General features: G+C 42.9%; 1 pseudogene across 1 annotated transcript; it reads left to right on the plus strand.

Annotated features, from left to right (window-relative positions):
* Positions 1-15207: 15207 nt before the first annotated feature.
* On the plus strand, positions 15208-15822 carry LOC308514481 (small ribosomal subunit protein eS6-like; annotated as a pseudogene). Its single transcript has one exon. The product of its transcript is annotated as a small ribosomal subunit protein eS6-like (transcript).
* The last annotated feature ends 4272 nt before the right edge of the window (positions 15823-20094 follow it).

A 20094-nucleotide genomic window follows, 5' to 3' on the forward strand; every position in this document is an offset into this window, starting at 1 on the left:
CGGTCCCCAGAAACTTGTTCTCTGTTAGGGACCTGTCTCCTGAGGCCTCGTCACTGCTCCTTAGACATTTTTCGAGGACCAAGGGAGAACATTGCCCGAGAACGTTGTGAATGAGTACATTTTGCCTCTTGGAAAATGTTGAGTTTTGACACTAGCCTCACCTGCGCTGCTGCCCCCTCACCCCAGGTTCAGCGTCATTACAAGGTAACCTTCGTGACCTGTGCTAGGCTGGAGCCCCACTCCACCCCTGGGCAAAGCTTAACACTCACACAAAAACTGGTTGACAATAGCTAATGATTACTGACTGTTCTGTGCTGGGTAGGCAGGTGCTGAGGGCTTTATCTTGTTTAATAATGAGGTGAGGTGAGCACTATTGCCCCGTTTTACAGCTAGGAAATAGATTCTGGGAATCAGTGTGTCCCCCAGCTAGGCAGTCTGACTCCAAAGACCACACTGTTCACCGCTCTGTGCACTCTCTCTGAGGGAGAGGGGAGATGACCGTGACCAAGGGACCTGCCAGGCTCATCTCACCTCACACCAAGGAGGCAAGGGCGTTCCTGCATCCGCGCTGTCCTGCCAGCTACAATAGACCAAGTTCTGGTTAAACATGGTGGGTGTCCGGGAGCATGTCTAATGCTCTCACATAAGAGAGACTGTTCCCGGAAACCCAAGTTACATCGGCTAATTTTCTCAAGGCCCGTGTTTGCAACAGTATCTTATAAGGTTATTTAATGATTAAAGTTTATATAGCACTTCATTCCTAGGTCAGGTCATTGGGTAATGCCAGATCCTGTTCCCCCCATTAAAGATATAGGGAACCTAAAGACTGCTTCTCTCTACCAGCTCTTAAAACCTTCTCCACTGGGCAGCCATATCCCCTCCATCAATCCCCTTCAGTGAATCCGGTCGCCCTCAAAACAAAGCTACTCAAAACTGGGCCCAGACCTAGGTTTCTAACGCTCTCTTACCTGCACTCCACCCTTCTTAAATTATTTTAGTTTCTTTGATGGTTGCAAATTCTTTTGATCTTTCTCTGAGCGGTAGCATGGGCTTGCCTTAGAATGCTGTTATGCTATGTCATCTCACATCTCATCCTCATGTTCCTTCTTCTGATTACCGGCTCCTATTTCAGTTTTCATGGTATGTCACTTCCTCCAGAAAGCTTTTTTTTTTATTAAAAAAAATGTATTTTTATTGATTTCAGAGAGGAAGGCAGAGGGAGAGAGAGATAGAAACATCAGTGATGAGAGAGAATCATGAATCGGCTGCCTCCTGCACGCCCCACACTGAGGACTGAGCCTGCAACCCAGGCGTGTGCCCTGACTGGGAATAGAACTCTGACCTCCTGGTTCATAAGTCAATGTTCAATCACTGAGCACACCGGCTGGGCTCCAGAAAGCTCTTTGACCTCCACCCAACTCCACTATGGGTGCTCCTCCAGCTTGCTCAGCGAACTGTTGTCCCTGCACAGCACCTATGCAGTGGGTACTGTCTTTTAAATGTGCTGAATAGGTGTCCTTAATTCATGTGGAAGGGGAAGACATCAGATTCACTGCGGTGCTTCACCAACCTGCACCCCAAAACACCATCCACGCTCACCACTCCCAACCCACCATGAGTACGTCCTGAGCTAAAAGTCATGACACAATGAGCACACAGCACTGATACTATGGGCGGTTTCCCCCGAGTGTGTTGGGTAGAAGAGAGGTTGACTGCTGCATTAGACTGGGGGCTCCACAAGAATGGGGATCCTTTCTCTCCTGTCTGCCATCACTTCCCTGGTGCCTGGCACAGTGAAGCACAGAGTAGGAGAAACTTAGGCATTTTTCAAATGATTTGTATCTTAGAAGTGACTTCAGTAAGAATAGAATGCATCTCCTGGGTCATGATAACCCGTAAAATGGATTTCATATCACGGGTCATGGTCAAAGAAAGGCGAAAACAATGACTTAGAAGATTTGGTGCAATAGCTGCGGAGTGAGGCAGGAGGATCAAGATGCAGGTATTCCCTTTTCACTTTATGTCATTGTGTCATTTTGCTGCTATGAATATGAAGGACCTGCAGCAGTAGCTGTTTTTGCTCACTGAAAGAATCCAAAGAGGATTTTCACTTTTATATATATATATATATATATATAGAGAGAGAGAGAGAGAGAGAGAAGAAGAAGAAGAAGAAGAAGAAGAAGAAGAAGAAGAAGAAGAAGAAGAAGAAGAAGGAAGAAAGAAAAGAAAGAAAGAGAGAGAGAGAGAGAGAGAGAGAGAGAGAGAGAGAAGGAAGGAAGGGAGGGAGGGAGGGAGGGAGGGAGGGAGGGAGGGAGGGAGCGACAAAAGCAGCATTCAGTGTCTGTTTTGCAGGAGCTGTTAGGCAGACAGAGCGCACCCTGAGCAGCGGAGTGGCCCTGCCAAGCTCCTTCCCTGGACTGCGCTCTGAGCCTCACCATCAGACCACCGTAGCTTTGAACTCTGTCTGTGGGCATCTGGTGCTACCTGCATTTATGTTGTGTATCTGTCAGCAAGATGTGTCCTGTGGTATCAGAACAGCCTAACGGAGCTCACCAGAGTGTTACGTTTAGCGTAAAACTGAACATAATTAAGCATTTTTGGTACAGTTTGGTTATTTTGGGTGTTCTAGGAACACTCAAAAGTACTTTATACTAATTAATGGTATTGCTTCGTTGCTTTACACCATTGGCTTACAAAAGATTTCATAGCAAGGTTCTCCTTTCGGATCGCCGGAGAAATCTATCTCAGAGAAATGTCTCAGGTGCAGAAGACTGGTTAACGACAGGCGTACCTCATTTCATTGCACTTTGCTTTAATGCACTTCACGGGTGTTGTGTTTTTCTACAAACTGAAGGCAAGACCCTCCGCCAGCAAAGAGATGACAACTCACTTTATTGTGATGCTCGTTTAATTATGGTGGTCTGGAACCGAACCCACAGTATCTTCCAGGTATGCCTGTACTTGGAAATGGGGTTAAAAGAGAAGGAAATTGAGGATAAGTCACAATTTCTAAGTTGGGCTGCAAGGGCACATGGGAGTATAGTTCTGTTCACTTCAACCAATATCTCTTGATGGAAGCACAGAAACAAGGCGAAGGAGGAAGCGTGGAGGTGGAAGAGACTCACAGACAGGTATGTTGATGAAATATAGTAAATGTAGCCATAAAGTAGGCACAAGATGCTACACATGCCCAGAGGGAGCCCAGCCTGGGCCTTCACGTGGCTTTCCAGAGGAGACATCCTTGAGCGGAGTTCTGAAGGAGAGTTAAAGCCAGCTGGAGTGGACAGGTGGAAGGAAACCATATACCAAAGATCAGAGAGGTGGGGCAGCAGATGCTTGTGTGTGAGTGGGTGCGTGAGCCAATGTTATGAGCAATTTGGTGTTCTTAGCACATTGGGAAACCAGAGGTGAAGTTGGCAGGGGTAAGGAGACAGGGTGTGAAAAGCATTGTCATGCTAAGGAGCTTAGCTCCTAGGTGAGATGAAGAGCCACTGAAGGGGTTTTTAAGAAGATTTGCGCCTGGCCCGTGTGGCTCAGTGGTTGAGCGCCAACCTATGAACCAGGAGGTCACAGTTCAAACCTGATTAAGCACATGCCCGGGTTGCAGGCTCAATCCCCAGTGTAGGACGTGCAGGAGGCAGCCGATCCATGATTCTCTCTCATCACTGATGTTTCTATCTCTCTCTCCCTCTGCCTTCCTCTCTGAAATCAGTAAAAATATATTTTTTAAAAAATAAAAAAATAAACTTCTTCATTTTAGTATTGCTATGTGAACACACAGGATTGGTGGGTAGCATTTATTTTAAAAGAACAGTGTCAATAAATGTTCAGAACAGCTCTGTAACTACAAGTATCTTGACATGTGGTCGAGCATCTAACGTATTGTTCTGACAATCTGCCATACTGTTTTTTGTTTGTTTGTTTGTTTGTTTTTAAATCTTTTCTGGCAACTGAGTGCTAAGCTTACTAATTCTCGATCTCATTTTATCACCAAAGTATTTTAGGTTTTAAAGAAGTAAGTGTAGCCCAGCCAGCCTGGCTAAGTTCAACCTACGAACCAGGAGGTCGTGCCCATGCAGGTTGTAGGCTCCATCCTCAGTGGGGGGCGTGCAGGAGGCAGCCGATCAGTGATTCTCTCTCATCATTGATGTTTCTATCTCTCTCTCCCACTTTCTTCCTCTCTGAAATCAATTTTTAAAAAGTTAAAAAAAAATAAAGAAGTAAGCGTAGCATTTGGAAACAGTCTTCCATTGTTTTGCCATCTTTAATCCTAGCCTAGTTTGTTTTAGAAACCAGAATAATGACTTAGATTATTCTTTAAAACACTAAGTTACCTCACAGAAAGTAGGCAGGGACCCAGGAGCCAATGGGGTTTTGGGTTGTTTTTTTTTCCCCTCTTTGGCATGCAGCCTAGCTTTAAAGAGTAAGTGTTACTGATGGAAATTCAAATCCGTCATACATGCTAAGTATGTTCTATATAATCATTCCTAAAACTTGCTATAACTTGCTAATACAGCTAGCTAGATGCCTATGTGAATGAATTATTCTATGTCTGGAAATACCTGCAACTGGTAGCCTGCTGGCCTCCCCACTAATGGTTTTCCCCGTAATAAATAATAGCTGGAGTATTTCTTTCTCAAATGAAATATTTAAATATTAATTCACCGCAGGAGTTCTGTCATTCAATAGAGTCCCATTTTCTTGGTGTTTTCACATTGTGGCCTCTCTCTCAGCTGATCTGGCTAGCTATTTTAGAACCAAAAGGTAGAACCAGTTCTCACTTAAGTGATTGCTGTTGCAAATCTTATGTTCTTATTTATTTAATTTTTACTATGGTGTTACTGTCTTGGTGGTTAGGTCTTCTAAGTATAACTTGTCTATTTAATTTTTAAAGCAAAGAACTCTAAGTTGCATAGTAAGACCATTTAGCTCTCTTAATGGCTAAATAAAACCAGCTCCCTTCCTCACCATTTTTTATGCCCTATTTTCTAGCTCTTTAATAAGCCTTTGTGCTATGTTCAGTTCCCTTTCTAGTTTCTCCATATCCTTTTAAAGATGGGAAACCTCAGTCAGACTGAACGTGAGCTTCTATTATGGGTTTGACCAACCCTAAGTATATTGGAAAGTTACATCATGGTTTTGGGGTGTCATATTTCAGTGACTATACTGTAAGATCACGTTAGCTCTTTTTAAGCTGCAGGTCTCCATTGCTGACACACTCACAATCATTAACCTGAGCACCAGGTAGTTCTGTAAGACTTCCTTTTCGGTTAAAGCATCATGAAAGTTGTTATAGTGGCTATAAGTACCATTCAAGAAAAATACCCTTCAAAATAGATCATTGTCACCCTGGCTGCTGTGGCTCAGTAATTAGAGCATCAGCCCATGCACTGAAGGGTCGCAAGTTCGATTCCCAGTCAAATGCATGTACCTGAATTGCAGGTTTGATCCCCAGCCCTGGTTGGGGCACGTGCCAGAGGCAATCAATTGATATGTTTCTCTTACATCAATGTTTCTCTCTCTCTCTCTCTCTCTCTCTCTCTCTCTCTCTCTCTCTCTCTCCCTCCCTCCCTCCTTTCAACTCTCTCTGAAAAGCAATGGAAAAAATATCCTCCAGTGAGGATTAACAACAATAAAATAGATCAGCATCAGCATCATAGTCTACATTTAAGGCTATTTTCCCTTCTAAAAGTGCAAAACCTTTTGCAATAAATTGTCTAGCACCAATTAATTACATGGTTTCAAGGTAAAAATGTACACTTGTTATCCTGTATGTAGTTTTAGACCCCCAAAAGCAAAACTTCTAATGCAGGGCTTCCCTTTTAATCCAGGAATATCAGATACTTTCCCCATTAGTTGTTGCAGGGGCGGGGGAGTCCCCCCTTTTGCAGGGTTTTGACTTCTTGCAGGCTCTGCTGAAGACTTCTCATGACAATAAAATTGGCACCTCTTAGAAAGTTGCTAGTAGAAATACTATTTTTCACAGGATTCAGTCACTCCTTTTCCTCCCAGTTCTAGTTAATCATGCCTAATATCACTTTTAAATAGTGCTATCAAAAGGGAAATATCAATGTGCACACCCTGATCAATACTTTCTTTTTTCAGGCAATGTTAAATTTGCATGCAATATTTGGCTTTCTCTTTGGAGTTTATTAGATTACAAATAGACAAAGAATGCCCATCTAAATGTACAACGCAAATCCATTTAACTAGGCTCAGAAGTTATTTCCGTCACTGTATTGATTGACAATATTGTGATATCGTCCATTTAATTTTTGTCCGTAGAAGACTATCATTCACTTCATGTCTATATTGGTCAGGTTTCATGTGCAGAAAATAAGATCTGCTCCAGCTAGTTTAAGCAGGAAAGGATTTATTATAGGGTATTACATGGCTGAAGAAACAGACTTGAGGGTGAGCTTTCGGGACAACTCACAAAGCCACACCACAGAACTGGACCACCAAGGAAGCCGTTGCCTCCTCTCCAGCCAGGAAGTTGCAGCCTCCAGAACACACCACCCTGCCACGATCAGGGCATTACTGCCATGGCTGCTGGCTCCTCAGCCAATTCATACTTTTTTACAGTGTAAACCAGCAAAACCAATGTCCCACCCCCACGCTTGATAGCCACGAAACTAGTGACTGGACACTGGGGTGCTATACTAATGCTTCATAGAAAAGCCCAACACCTCCCCACTGGGCTTGCCAGCAGAGGCAACAGACCTATGATTTGCTCTCACGAAAGTGCATCTCATTGGCTGAGCCTGAATAAATTCTGGAACCCAGCTGCAAGCACTCTGGGAGACTTTCCTGCCTCTGCAGAATTAAAGGGGCATGAAAGGGATGATAGAATGTTGAGCACCAATCAACAAAAGCCATCACAACTACAGTCAAATGGCATCTTAAATTCATCAGAATGGAAACAAGTCATGCCTCCAAGGCTTGAGTGATAAGTGGGTAAACTTTTTTCCCCCATTGAGTTTTAGCAAGAGTGGAAGGGGAGGGGGAGAGAGAGAGAGGAGAGGGAGAGAGAGAGAGAGAGAGAGAGAGAGAGAGAGAGAGAGAGAGAGAGAGAGAGAGAGAGAGAGAGAGAGAGAGAGAGAGAGAGAGAGAGAGAGAGAGAAGAAGAAGAAGAAGAAGAAGAAGAAGAAGAAAGAAGAAGAAGAAGAAGAAGGAAAAGAAGAAGGAGGAGGAGGAGGAGGAGGAGGAGGAGGAGGAGGAGGAGGAGGAGGAGGAGGAGGAGGAGGAGAAACAATGCTGTGAGAGATACATTGATTGGTTGCCTCCTGCATGCATCCCAAGAGGTTTGCCCCGCCACCCTTCAGTCCAAGGGCTGCCACTCCAACCACTGAGCCAAATCGGCCAGGGTTAGTGGAAATGCTTTGAAAAAAATAAAACAACCACCATTTTCAAAGATAAATTATAAATCAATTTTGTTATTGATGAGGGGAGAAGCCCTTCTTTGTAACTCTTAATATAAATACACTTCCAAAAAGATTTTGATATATAATTAAATATTACCATAGCATACAGCTCTCTGTGATAACTATTAATGAATCAATTCTGTCCCCATGCAATAATATATGAGCATCTGCTGTATGCATTATCACATTGCCTTTTCCTACAAACAACTCACATTATAGTAGGAAATAGAAACAAATATGAAAAAATAAGTTATCCAATTGAAAAAATTCTAAGTTCAAATATCTCCTGTTTATCAGATGTGTAACATTGCCATATACGTATATACCAAGAAAAATTACTTATAATGTGGGTGGTTGTCTACTTCAACAAACAGTAAAGAAGTATCTATATCAAGGGAACTAAATCAAATGAATTCTTTTTTAAATTGCCATATACAGTATATTTGTGCACGGCTGGTATGGCTCAGTGGTTGAGCGTCCACCTATAAACCAGACGGTCACTGTTCAATTCCAGACAGGGCACATGCCCAGGTTGCGGGCTTGATCCCTGGTAGGGGGCGTGCAGGAGGCAGCTGACCAATGATTCTCATTATTGATGTTTCTATCTCTCTCCCTCTCTCTTCCTCTCTGAAATCAAAAAAATATATATGTATTTTTTTAATTGCAACATATATTTGAGCAAGAAAAAATGGTTAGAATTAAGCCTTTCAACTATAGCTAGTAAGTAGTTGTAATAATAAAAGCCATAGGAGAATTATGAGGGGATATAGTTAATAATTAATAATCAAATACTGTTGATTGCAGTTAACTGTAAAACATTTGACCATCTGCATTGTAGGGGCTAATTTTAACCTAAAGACAAAATTTTCATCTGAACCAATTTTAAAAACTGTCATCAAGTTTCCTACAATGACGATAAAAAAAATTGGTGGAAATCATAAAATCTCTAGTAACTATAGACTCATTGTTTTGTTTGATGCCATAATGTATTTTTAGCGTCATATAGTTAACTCTAACAACATACTCTTGATTGAAATAGTTAAATCTAGTATTTCTAATGTAATCATATAACATTTCAAGCTATAAATCCCTTTTAATGTTCAGTTCAATGAGTTTTGATAAATGCACAAAGTCTTGTAATGACAACTACAGTCAAGATAGATAGACAGTGTTCCCAGCAGCCAGAAAGCTCCCCAGTGAGTCTGCAGTCAGTTTCCTTCTCCCACAGCTCCTGGAAGCTCTGGGCTGTTTTCAGCTTTGCTTTTCCAGAATATATTATATTAGCAAATGCAATCATGTAGTAGTGGTCTTTTGCTTCTGGTTTCCTTCTTTATAAATGTCATATTTATTTTCAATATTATATTTTCACTATAAATTTTATATTTTTAAATAAAATATATGCTCTGTCAAGCATGGCTCAGGTGGTTGGGCCTGGTCCTACTACTGAAAGGTTGATGGTTTGATTCCCAGTCTGGGCACACGCTGGGTTCCTGGCTCTGTCCCCAGTACGGGGCATTCAGGAGGCAGCCCATCAATATTTCACTCTCATATCAATGTTTCTCTCTCTCTCCCTTGCCCTTCCTCTCTCGCCAAAAAAAATAAAAATAAATTAGAAATGCTTTTAATTCATTTGTAAATGTATAGGTGGAGTTATAGAGTACGTTCATTATCGTTGGCCTTACTTAAGAACTAAATCTTTCCCTCTCAGAAAACTTTTATATTATAGGCAGTTAACAAAATCTAGTTAATAAGATTTCTTTGGTTGTTGCTGTGCTAGAAGTAAAAAACTGAACTAAAACAACAACAGCAAAAAATGGCCTTGCATATTTTAGAGCAACTGTTACGTTTGTAAGGTAACCTACAGGAAAACAATTTCCTTGTAACCCTTTGAAAGAATTGAAATGCAAAGTGGCTGGTACACTTTGTTGTGGTTACAGTAGTGTCTACAAAAACCCTGCTTTTTTCACTTGTAAGAACTTCAGTTTTGCGCAGTGAATTTGCCTTGATACTAACTGCAAACAACTATAGCTATTACCTCTTCCGTTCTGACTGCAAGGTCAAAGTCTATCAAATTTATAGTCTTGGCGCAAGGTGAAACACGCCTTTAAGAAAAAGCCTACTTGTTGTATTTCTTGTTAGAGAGTTTTTAAATGTACCTTTGGGACATCTTAAAATTTTATTTCAACTTTAGTTGCACACATGCATATGCTTAGAAGAAGGAGGAAAACAATATTTGAGCTAGAACCATTCTTTTGGTGACTTTTTGTATATTGCTAATTCTCTGAATGCTTTCAGGGTCATCAATGACAATTCTTAAAAAGTTTTATTAAAATATCATTTTTATTTTATAAAATTCACTCCTTCCTAGTGTGCAATTCAGTGATTTTTCATATACTTACAGAGCTGTGTAACCATCATTATAATCTAATTTTAGAACATTTTCTTCACCCCCAAAAGAAACCTTAAACCTGTTAGCAGTCACTCCTCATCCCTCACCCCCTCAGCCATAGGCAACCACTAATCTACTTTCTGAATGACAATGATTTCTAACTTGGTTAGGCTTTTTTGTTTTTGTTTTTTAAACCCTGTGGCTTAAAGAGGCCCCATTTTCATTTTATTTATGTTAAATTGTGTCGTTTTAGACATTAAACTGGACAATTCATTGTCACCTTTGTTAGAATGCCTAGATCAGTTTGGGTTTTTCAAAAAATAGTGTTGTTGTTTTTTAAATAGATCTTTCTTTTCTTCCTTCTTTGTAGTTTTTAAAACTCTTTGAATCCTTTGAACGTGTCGCTAAGGGACAGTTGGTGTTCAGGAAAGCAAATATTAGCATGAGTGGTTCCCAAAACCCCTTCCTTTAGCAATTAACAAGGAGTTTACATAACTAAAAATATTTCAGTAACATGCATTTTCTCAACAAGTTACTTAGTGAAAGTAAACAACAAAAAATTTAAAATATATGAACAGCAGCATTTTTGTTGTGTGTTGTATTTTTTTTTTTTTTTTAAGTTTAGGTCTGTTTAGCGGTTAAAGGAAAACCTGTTGAGTAGGGTGGAGAGATATTGCCTAACTGCCACTTGGTATTCTTTTACTAGTGACCTCAGGTCTCCCCTGAATTTTTACTACTGGTAAAGAAAACAGTGTTTCCAGTTTTCTCTGCAACAAAGATCTCATTGGCTGAAGACAAATGTGTAATTATTAGAAAAAGAGTGCTTTAGAGATATGCACTTCTCAGAATAGTAGACTCAACAGGAAGAAGGAACCAGAAAACATATTCCATTTGTGGTTATGTGGCCTAATTTGACATCATAAAATTGACTTAGTATTTCAGAAGGAAACGTTGCTGTTACGCTTACTGAGATATAGCTGTTAAATTTGTATTCGTCAGCTTATGTATTAGTTATTTATGCCGTGTAACAAATACTCCCCCACCCCAACATTTAGTGTCATTAAACAACAATAAACCTGTGTTATTTTTCACAGTATTAATCCATAGTCCAGGAATTAGGGGATGATTTGGCTGGGCAGTTCAGGCTTGGTCTTCTCCGGATGTTCTCCCAGGTGTCTCCTGAGAGTGACATTATGTAAAGGCTCCCCTGGGGCTCAAGATGAACCAGCCTCATGGTTGGAAAGTTGGTGGTGGCTGTTGGCAGGAAATCTTAGTTTCGGGCCACATATGGTGCTCCACATAGCTACTTGAATATCCAACATGGAATCCAACTTCTCCCAGAGTGAATAATACAAGAGGACAAGGCCTAGCTGAAGAGTGTCCTCACCTCAGAAATCATTATTTCTTGCTTTATTAGTCACAAAGATCAGCCTAGATTCATTGTGGAGAAGACAACACAATGGCATCAACACCAAGGTGGTGAGACTCCCTGAGACCCCTTTCAGAGGTTAGCTACCCAGCCTTCTACCCCAGAGTCTTGCAGATAAAGTTTTAAACATTATCAAAATGCAAACACATTTATTTATTTTCAAATATAAAGGTAAACGGATTTATATCTCCCCAATGAATAGGAGACGTCTGATGAAAATATCCACCTATGTTCAGTTCGAAGGCAGCTAATCATCTATTCATTGAGAATAAACTATATGGCCAGAACTGTGCTAGCAACACATGGTAGGAGAGGTGGCAGATGTGACACAGTCATCTCAGAATTGTATCTGAGGGTTATCTTTGTAATATCTTTTCAAAATGATGTCCTCTGCCAGAAGTTAGGCATGAAATTCAACCCCAGTCATCAGGGTTATGCCTGTACCTCCCAAGTTCTTTGCGGGGGAATTCTGGTTTTCTCTTGGTCCTGAAAGAAAGCAGAATGCCACCTAATAGAAACAGGAACGTGTTGTCCCTTTATATTAGCACCAGATAAAGCATGGCACATCTCATTTTCACAGAGAAATCTAGAGTTTAGCCATGCTTTGCATTGAATATTGGGATGGATCCAGCATGCTCAAATACATTGGGATTTTCCTTTTTTCTATATTTTCTAACAAGTGTAAACAGTATGGCCCAGCTGGCATGGCTCAGTGGTTAAGCGTCAATCCATGAACCAGGAGGTCACAGTTCAGGGCACATGCCGGGTTGAGGCTCCGTCCCCAGTGTGGGGTGTGCAGGAGGCAGCCAATCAATAATTCTCTCTCATCATTGATGTTTCTATCTATCTCTCTCTCCCTCTCCCTCTCTGAAATCAATAAATCCTATATAATAAAAGCCTAATATGCAAATCGACCGAACGGCGGAACAACTAGTGGAACAACTGGTCGCTATGATGTGCACTGACCACCAGAGGGCAGATGCTCAATGCAGAAGCTGCCCCCAGCCCGCAGGCCCCAGGCCAGCCAAGGCGGGTGCCAGCGGGGGGGCCCTCCGATCACCCCGCCAGTTGCCCCACAGATCAGCCCTGACCATTGGCCAGGCCTAGGGACCTTACCCATGCACGAATTTCGTGTACTGATCCTCTAGTATCCTATATAATAAAAGGGTAATATGCAAATTGACCCTAACAGCAGGACGATCAGAACGACAGCTCAACTATGAGGCACACTGACCACCTCTCAGTCCCTTTCCCCAGCCAGCAGGCTCTGATCGCCCAATGGCGAATGGGGAGCCTGGGTAGGTGGCAGGGGATGCGGATGGCACCAGGCCAAGGCCCCCGCCCCCCATTGCTCCCCACACACAGAGGGCAACCTGCAGTGGGGGCAGGGCCAGTGAGCAGACAGAACAGCCAACCTCTCGGTTCCTCCTTCCAGCTGGTAGGCTCCAATCACCCAATGGCAAACGGGGAGCTGGGGGTGGGTGGCGGCGGGGGGCGGGGCCACTGCAGGCAGCTGGGGAAGATGGCCCTGATCGGAGGCCAGGCTTAGGGCCTGTACCTGTGCATGAATTTTGTGTTCCAGGTCTCTAGTAAATATATATTTTAAAAAAGAGTAAAGAGTCTGGAAGGTATGGATCAAACTGTTAACAGGGCACAGAGATAGTAACTGGTTATCTACTTTAAAGGGTTAATGTTCTTCTTGAAACAGCAGCCCTCTCTATCTCTTGTCTTCTTGCTCTGTCTGCCAGTTGTTCCAGATGGATGCTGCTGTCATCTTTTTAATCTCCCTCTCTCACTGCAGGGATTGCTACCCAAGAGCCCTGGCCACAGGGATTAGTTCAGCGATTTGCCTGTGACCCACGCCAGACAGCCAGGGTGCTTTCTGAGGGTTTTTCTTCCTTTAAGGGGAGAAGAAAGACTTCTTTCCTCTCCAATCACAAAACGATTCTTAAACTTCTGATGGCCAATTCCATTTCAAGTGGTAAGGACTTAGTCTGAGAGAAAGAAGTGAACATACACAAAAAAGTGGGGATGAGACAAAGTTAGTCTCATGTGTCTGCTTCCCAGAGGCCTCAGGGCCAGCTCATACACTTGCCCTTCCAACGGCTTGGCTATGGGAGCAAATAAATATCGCTATTTGTTTACAATGGGTCAAAGTAGGTTTCTGTCAGGTATATGCAAAAGCCCTAACAAGTACCTTGTATGAAGGAGTTGGGGAATTCCACTTTCAACTTTGTACACTAATTATATTCATCAAAATATTTTTGGCTACAAATTAATAACAACTCTATTTGAGCTAGCATAAACAAAGAGCGAGTTTATTACATCATGTTCCCAAATGTAGGAAGGGCATGGGGAAGCCGGCCTTAGGAATATCTAGAAGCAAGGATCTAAATGCCATCAAAATTCTCTTCTATTTTTGTTTCTGGATCTCAGCGTTATTCCTCAACTGTGGGCTTACTTTTCTCACTTAGTGTGAATGACCATTGCTCACAGATTCTAGGGTGACATCTTCATAGCATCTGAAAAGAAAGTTCTTCTTCCCTCATTTTGAGTTAGCAAAACTCTCAGAGGAGGATTCTGATTGGCCTGGTTTTGGTCACATGCCCATTGCTGCACCAATTTCTGGGGCCAAGAATGTAGGTACTATCATTGCCCACATTGGTTCACATGCCCTCTCTTTGATCCTGTGGCCAGGAATGTGGAGTTATGTAAGAACATGGCAGTTCCTATCTCAAAGCAATGACTAGAGTGAGGGGAAAAGAGTTGTTCTTCAGAGAAACTGGTTCTGATATGGTAGTGGGGAATTCTACTGAGTAGGGCAGTAGATACCTAATATTTGTGTCTGTGTTCCACATTCTATATTGTTCATCTATTTTATAACAAATAGGTAACACTTTGAACACATATTAATCTATATTATATATTTGCTGTTAGTTTTAAATGTTTTCCTCCTGAAGTAATATCAAATTTATAAGAAACCTCAGAAATCATCTGGTTTGACTACTACTAATGCAAACTATTCTCTTATGCTATCCTGGACCAGGGACTTAAATATTGTGATATCTCCAATGACGTGAAGAATGAGTAAAGGTTCATTGCTCTTGAAAACAGAGTTGGGATATAAGAACACGGTTGACTAAGCCAGAAGCTATTAATCTATCTGCAATTTTTGGATTACCTTGGGGAAATTGCTGTCTCTCTGATTTCCTTTTCTTATTAAAAAAATGAAAGTGACATAGTAATACTATAATGCTTTAAACATACCACAGTGGGGGAGGGGCGAGGGAGGGCTCCAATACCTTATAAACACAATCTACAAAGTATCAGTCTTAATCATTTTTGTGTACTGTTATGAGAATGACATCCATTCAGTTAAGGTATAAAATTAGCCTGAAATGCTGAATCATAGTTTAAATTCAACGGGTATGTTATGTAGTATTTATTGAACACCAGCTTGTTCCAGGTGCTTTACAGGGCACAAAATGTGGCCTGTGTTCTCAGGACTCTTGAGTCCTTCAGGGAGAGCTCTGTTTGCTGTTTGCTGTTCAGGGACACTGCAGTCTTTTGTCAGGGAAGTGCTCTCCCTCTGAGTCCACTGACATGTTAAAGGTGTAAGTGGTGTTCACAATTGTGAACATTGGAAAGGAAATAGATCGACTACCTCTGCCATGTGTTTAGAAGGCCATGGCGTGAAGTATAAAGCACTAAGGGGTAAAAAGCATATGAAGGGAAACACTGAAGAGAGCAATTTATGCAACATTATGTTTGTCCTGCTTGAATATTCAGGCATAATAATAATAATAATAATAATAATAATACATGGCAATCTGTGATTAGGTAAAAAAAAGCTGTTTCACCCCTGAAATTCCAGAGGGACTTCTGCACATTTAAGGCAAGCTTCTTAGAAATGGCCTGGGTCTCTGTTTTGTGGTGCCTCGGAGGCAGTTGGCAGCTGCAGGATGAAGCTGAGCATCCCTTTCCCAGCCACTGGCTGCCAGAGCCTCACTGGAGTGGCTGCTGAACACAAGCTTCATACCTTTTATGAGAATCATGTGGCCCCGAAGTTGCTGCTGACGCTCTGGGTGAAGAGTGGAAGGGTTATGTGGTTCGGATCCGTGGTGGGAATGAAAGCAGGGCGTTTTGACCCACGGCTGTGTCTGCCTGCTACTGAGAAAGGGACGTTCCTGTTACAGACCAAGGAGGACTGGACACAGAAAGTGTAAGTCTGTTCGGGGCTGCATTGTGGTTGCCAATCTCAGTGTCCTCACCTTGGTCATTGTAAAAAGGGGAGAGAAGGACATTTCTGGTCTCACTGATACTATTATTGTGCTTCATCACTTGGGGCCCAAAAGGGCTAGCAGACTTGGCAGTTTTCAGTCTCTCTAAAGAATACAATGTCCACTAGTATTTTGTGAGAAAACCCCTAAACAAAGAAGGTAAGAAACCTGGGACCAAATTACCCAAGACTCAGCATCCTGTTACTCCACGTGTCCTGCAACACAAACATTAGCGCATTGCTCTGAAGAAACAACATGCTCAGAAAAGACGAGGCCACAGAATATGCTAAACTTTAGGCTGAAAGAATGAAGGAGACCAAAGAAAAATGCCAGGGACAGATTGCCAAGAGCCATAGCTGTCCACTCTGACGGCGTCTACCTCTAAGTCTGAGTCCAGTCAAAAACAAGATTTTCTAAAGGTAACTAAGTAAGAACAAACATAAAAAAAGAGAGAAATGGCCTGGGTCTGGGGTGAGATTGGCACTGGCTGGTGAGAGATTTGCCAAGTATGCTCATCCAGTGTGGCACAGTGGGGAAGAACATGGACCCATGACTCAAGCACGACCCATGTGCATGTCAACCCTGTTCTTCTACCTGCTGGCTGTGTGCCTTTTGACCTGTGTTAGCCTTCAGAGACCTCAGTGTCTGCATCTAAACTCAAATATCCTATATAATAAAGAGGTGATATGCAAACTGACCATCACCCCAACATACAAGATGGCTGCCCTCATGTGGACACAAGATGGCTGGCAAGGGAGGGCAGTTGGTGGCGACCAGGCCTGCAGGGGAGGGCAGTTGGGGGCGACCAGGCCACCAGAGGAGGGCAGTTGGGGGTGATAAGGCCAGCAGGGGAGGGCAGTTGGGGGCAATCAGGCCAGCAGGGGAGGGCAGTTGGGAGGGACCAGGCCTGCAGGGGAGGGCAGTTGGGGGCAATTGGGCCGGCAGGGGAGCAGTTAGGTGTTGATCAGCCTGGCAGGGGAGTGGTTAGGGGTGATCAGGCAGGCAGGCAGGCAGGAGAGCGGTTGGTATCTAGCAGTCCCAGATTGTGAGAGGGATGTTCTACTGACTGTTTAGGCCTGATCCCTGGAGAGTGTGCAGGCTAGGCTGAGGGACACCCCCCTCCACCCCCCCCCCACACACACCCATGCACAAATTTTGTGAACCGGGCCTCTAGTCCTATATAATAAAAGGCTAATATGCAAATTGTCCCCTCAACCGGGAGTTTGACCAGGAGTTCGACCAGGGTGCAGGGCCAGCCGAACAACTGCCCGTGGTCCCTCCCCCTGGCCGGCAGGCCCTGATCGGGGCGGACTGGCCAGACCCCACCCATGCACAAATTCATGCACTGGACCTCTAGTATATACATATATACTTAAGTATATAAAAATAAATTTAAATATATGTATGTATTCCATAACAACTAATTGCAGATTTAATTATGTGAACTATAATGCCTGGCATATAGTAGGCACTAATAGATACTGGTTGAATTTATTTTTGTTATTCTGTCATGTGATAGCCGAACCTCACTGAGGATCACATGGTTTCAAGAGCAAGCAGCAGGGTTGTAAAGATAGTGAGACTGGGGAAATGCATCATTGACAGAGCACTCCTGGGGTATAGGCTCCAGGCACACATGATAGCCTTCCTTCCCATGGGGGGAACGAGGAGTTTAGGCTTCCTTCAGTCTCCCTGCCTTGATCATTCTCTGCTACCAGATGGTCTTCTGCACACACCTAAGGTCCTTTGACCTGCAGCCTAGAAAAGCAGTGCTTAATCTGGATGGAGCCTGTCCCCACCTCCCCACTGCTCACCCCAGGCCTCTGGTCTCCATCAGCTGTGAGATACTACTTAGCGCACTGTTGATGTAATGCTTCAGCTGCCGCAGGTGTGTACTTTGAATAACATTAAAATCCATAGGCTGTGGAGCTGGGGTGATAACATGAATTATGGTTCATTGGCAGAATGTGTTTCCCAAAGATCACGCAGAGTCTGTGGGGTGCAGTTTCTTTAATCTAGCAGCAGGTTGGCTGATCATTGCTTTCCAGAAACTGTTCGCCAGCTTTGACGCGTCAGCCATGGCACCATGGGAACAAGCAGTCCAACATTGCTAAGTAAACTGGCAAGAGAGGGCTGTGTTAAACAGTGTGGCAACGTTTTCATTTAAATGAGAAACGTACCAGGCAAATGGAACCGAATCTCCAGTTCTTCCTTCCTTTGAGCAGCCACATGCAGAAGGGAGCTGTGAGGAAAAGAAATGGAACAAGAGAGGAAGCCAGGTTAAGGGGATATTTCATCCGCTCCAGGTGAGGCTGATGACGGTGCCCTCGTCTCATGGAGAGCACCTCATCTTTCCTAAGTCCATTCGTTTTTTAACCATTTAAGAGTAGGTGCCATACGTCACGTGTATTTACGCATCAGTGTGTATTTCCTGAGAACAAGAATTGCCTTTATATAAACAGTACAGTGATCAAATTGAGGAAATCAATACAGTATTGCTAGAATATTTTAATCTATAGACCATGTCTGAATTTTGTCAATTTATTTCAATACTGAACTTTATAGCATGTTCTCTCCTCAGTGCACGATTCCACTCTGATCACACATTGCATGTAATTACCACTTCTCTTCATTCTCCTCTCACCTGCAACAGCTCTTCAACTTTCCTTTGTCTTTGACATTGATATTGTTGTTTCACAGATGTTCATTTTTATGGAATATTCCTCTATTTGGTCTTGATTGATGTTTCCAAATGATTAGATTAGGTTATGCATCATTACATAAGTGATGCCATGCCCTTCTCAAGGTATTCCATCCATGATGGACATATGATGGCCACCTCCTTCTCACTGACAATTTAATTTTGATTATATAGTCAAGGTGCAGTCTTTTTTCCCCCTTGTATAGTTACTGGTTTTCCTCTTGTGACTAATACACAATCTATGGGGTCATGTCTACTTTATATTTATTTACTTATTATTTTTTAAATATAGTTTTATTGATTTCAGAGAGGAAGAGAGAGTGAGATATTATTAAATAATAATATAGAAACATCAATGATGAGAGAGAATCATTGATCGGCTGCCTCCTGCACACCCCCCACTGGGGATCGAGCCCACAACCCAGGTATGTACCCTGACCAGGAGTCTAACCGTGACCTCCTGGTTCATAAGTTGAAGCTTAACCACTGAGCCACACCAGCTGGGCCATGTCTTCTTTTTAAACCAGTGTTTGCACCAAATGTCAGGACCAATCTAGAATTAAAATTTTTTTCTAAGTATGTAATAATTCCTGCCATATTTGTTGCAAAAAATATATCCATGTACAACATTGATACGAAATAGAAAGCCAGTAGAATATGACTGAGACTAGAGACTCTGGAGTTAGATGGCTTCGGTTTGAATCCCAATCCCCTCACTTTCCTGATGGAAAAGTTTGGGGTGTTACCTCCCTGTGCTCAGTTTTATCATCTATAAAATCTGAAAGATAAAAACGCTGCCCTCGCATATGGGGTTGTTGCAGGATTAAATGAACTGATAATATGTGTCTGGCACATAGTCAGCACACAATTAACGTTGGTTTTATATGTAATATATATTTTATATACAATATATACTTTTTTCAGGGTAGTAAATAAAATCCAAATAATGAGGTAACATTTTTAGCTACAGGTACTATTCTTCCACTACCAGATCCAAAAATAAACTTAGCCAATATAATTTTCAAAAATCCCTAATGCAAGTGCTTTCACTTTCTTATTCTTTTCTTTTTTTTCTCCTCCTTCCTTCCTCTCTTCTTTCTTTCTTTCTTTCTTTCTTTCTTTCTTTCTTTCTTTCTTTCTTTCTTTCTCTCTCTCTCTCTTTCTCTCTCTCCTCCCTCCCCCCCCCCCCCCCCCCCCCCCCCCCCCCCCCCCCCGCTTCCTTTTCTTTTAGGAAAGCTGGCTGATACCTTTATCGCTTTAGAGGGAGGGGATCTCAGGAGCTCTTGGTGGGGCGGGCCCTTTCTCTTCACCTTGACCTCCTTCTGGCTGTGCAGGATGGAGCTGGCCCTGCCAATGGCGTCCATGCGGGATCCGGACAGTACTTGTTCTTGCGGATCGGGTGCGCGATGCCGCTCAGGGTGGCCAGGGCTTTCTCGTTGATGGTGGTCCGCAGGAGGAGGCGGCCGGCTTTCGCTGGCCGGATCTTCGCTGCATGATGACCACCACGCCTTTGCCGTCGGCCGCAGGCTCCATGCCCACCGTCTTGCGTATCAGCCTTTGAAAGGAGTTGCGGGCCTTCAGGTTAGTGGGTTCGGTGCTGTATGTCTGCTTTTTCCTCCTGATCAGGGGGCAGACATGCGGCAGCTCCTCACGCTCCGTTACTTGAACAAATTTGTAACAAGCTCCTACAACGTGCCAAGCACAGATGAAGGTATGGGGCCCACAGCGATGAGCCAGACAGATCTGGTGATTATATCCTAGGACATGGGTCAGACACAAGCAGTCTATGAATTAAGACAATTTCAAGTAGAACCCAGTGCCCTGAAGAAAACAGACCAGGCCCTTGCAATAGAGAGAACCTGGGGTGG

This window comes from Myotis nattereri (genome assembly GCF_964212035.1).
Source record: "Myotis nattereri genome assembly, chromosome: 2".
Classification (NCBI taxonomy): domain Eukaryota; kingdom Metazoa; phylum Chordata; class Mammalia; order Chiroptera; family Vespertilionidae; genus Myotis; species Myotis nattereri.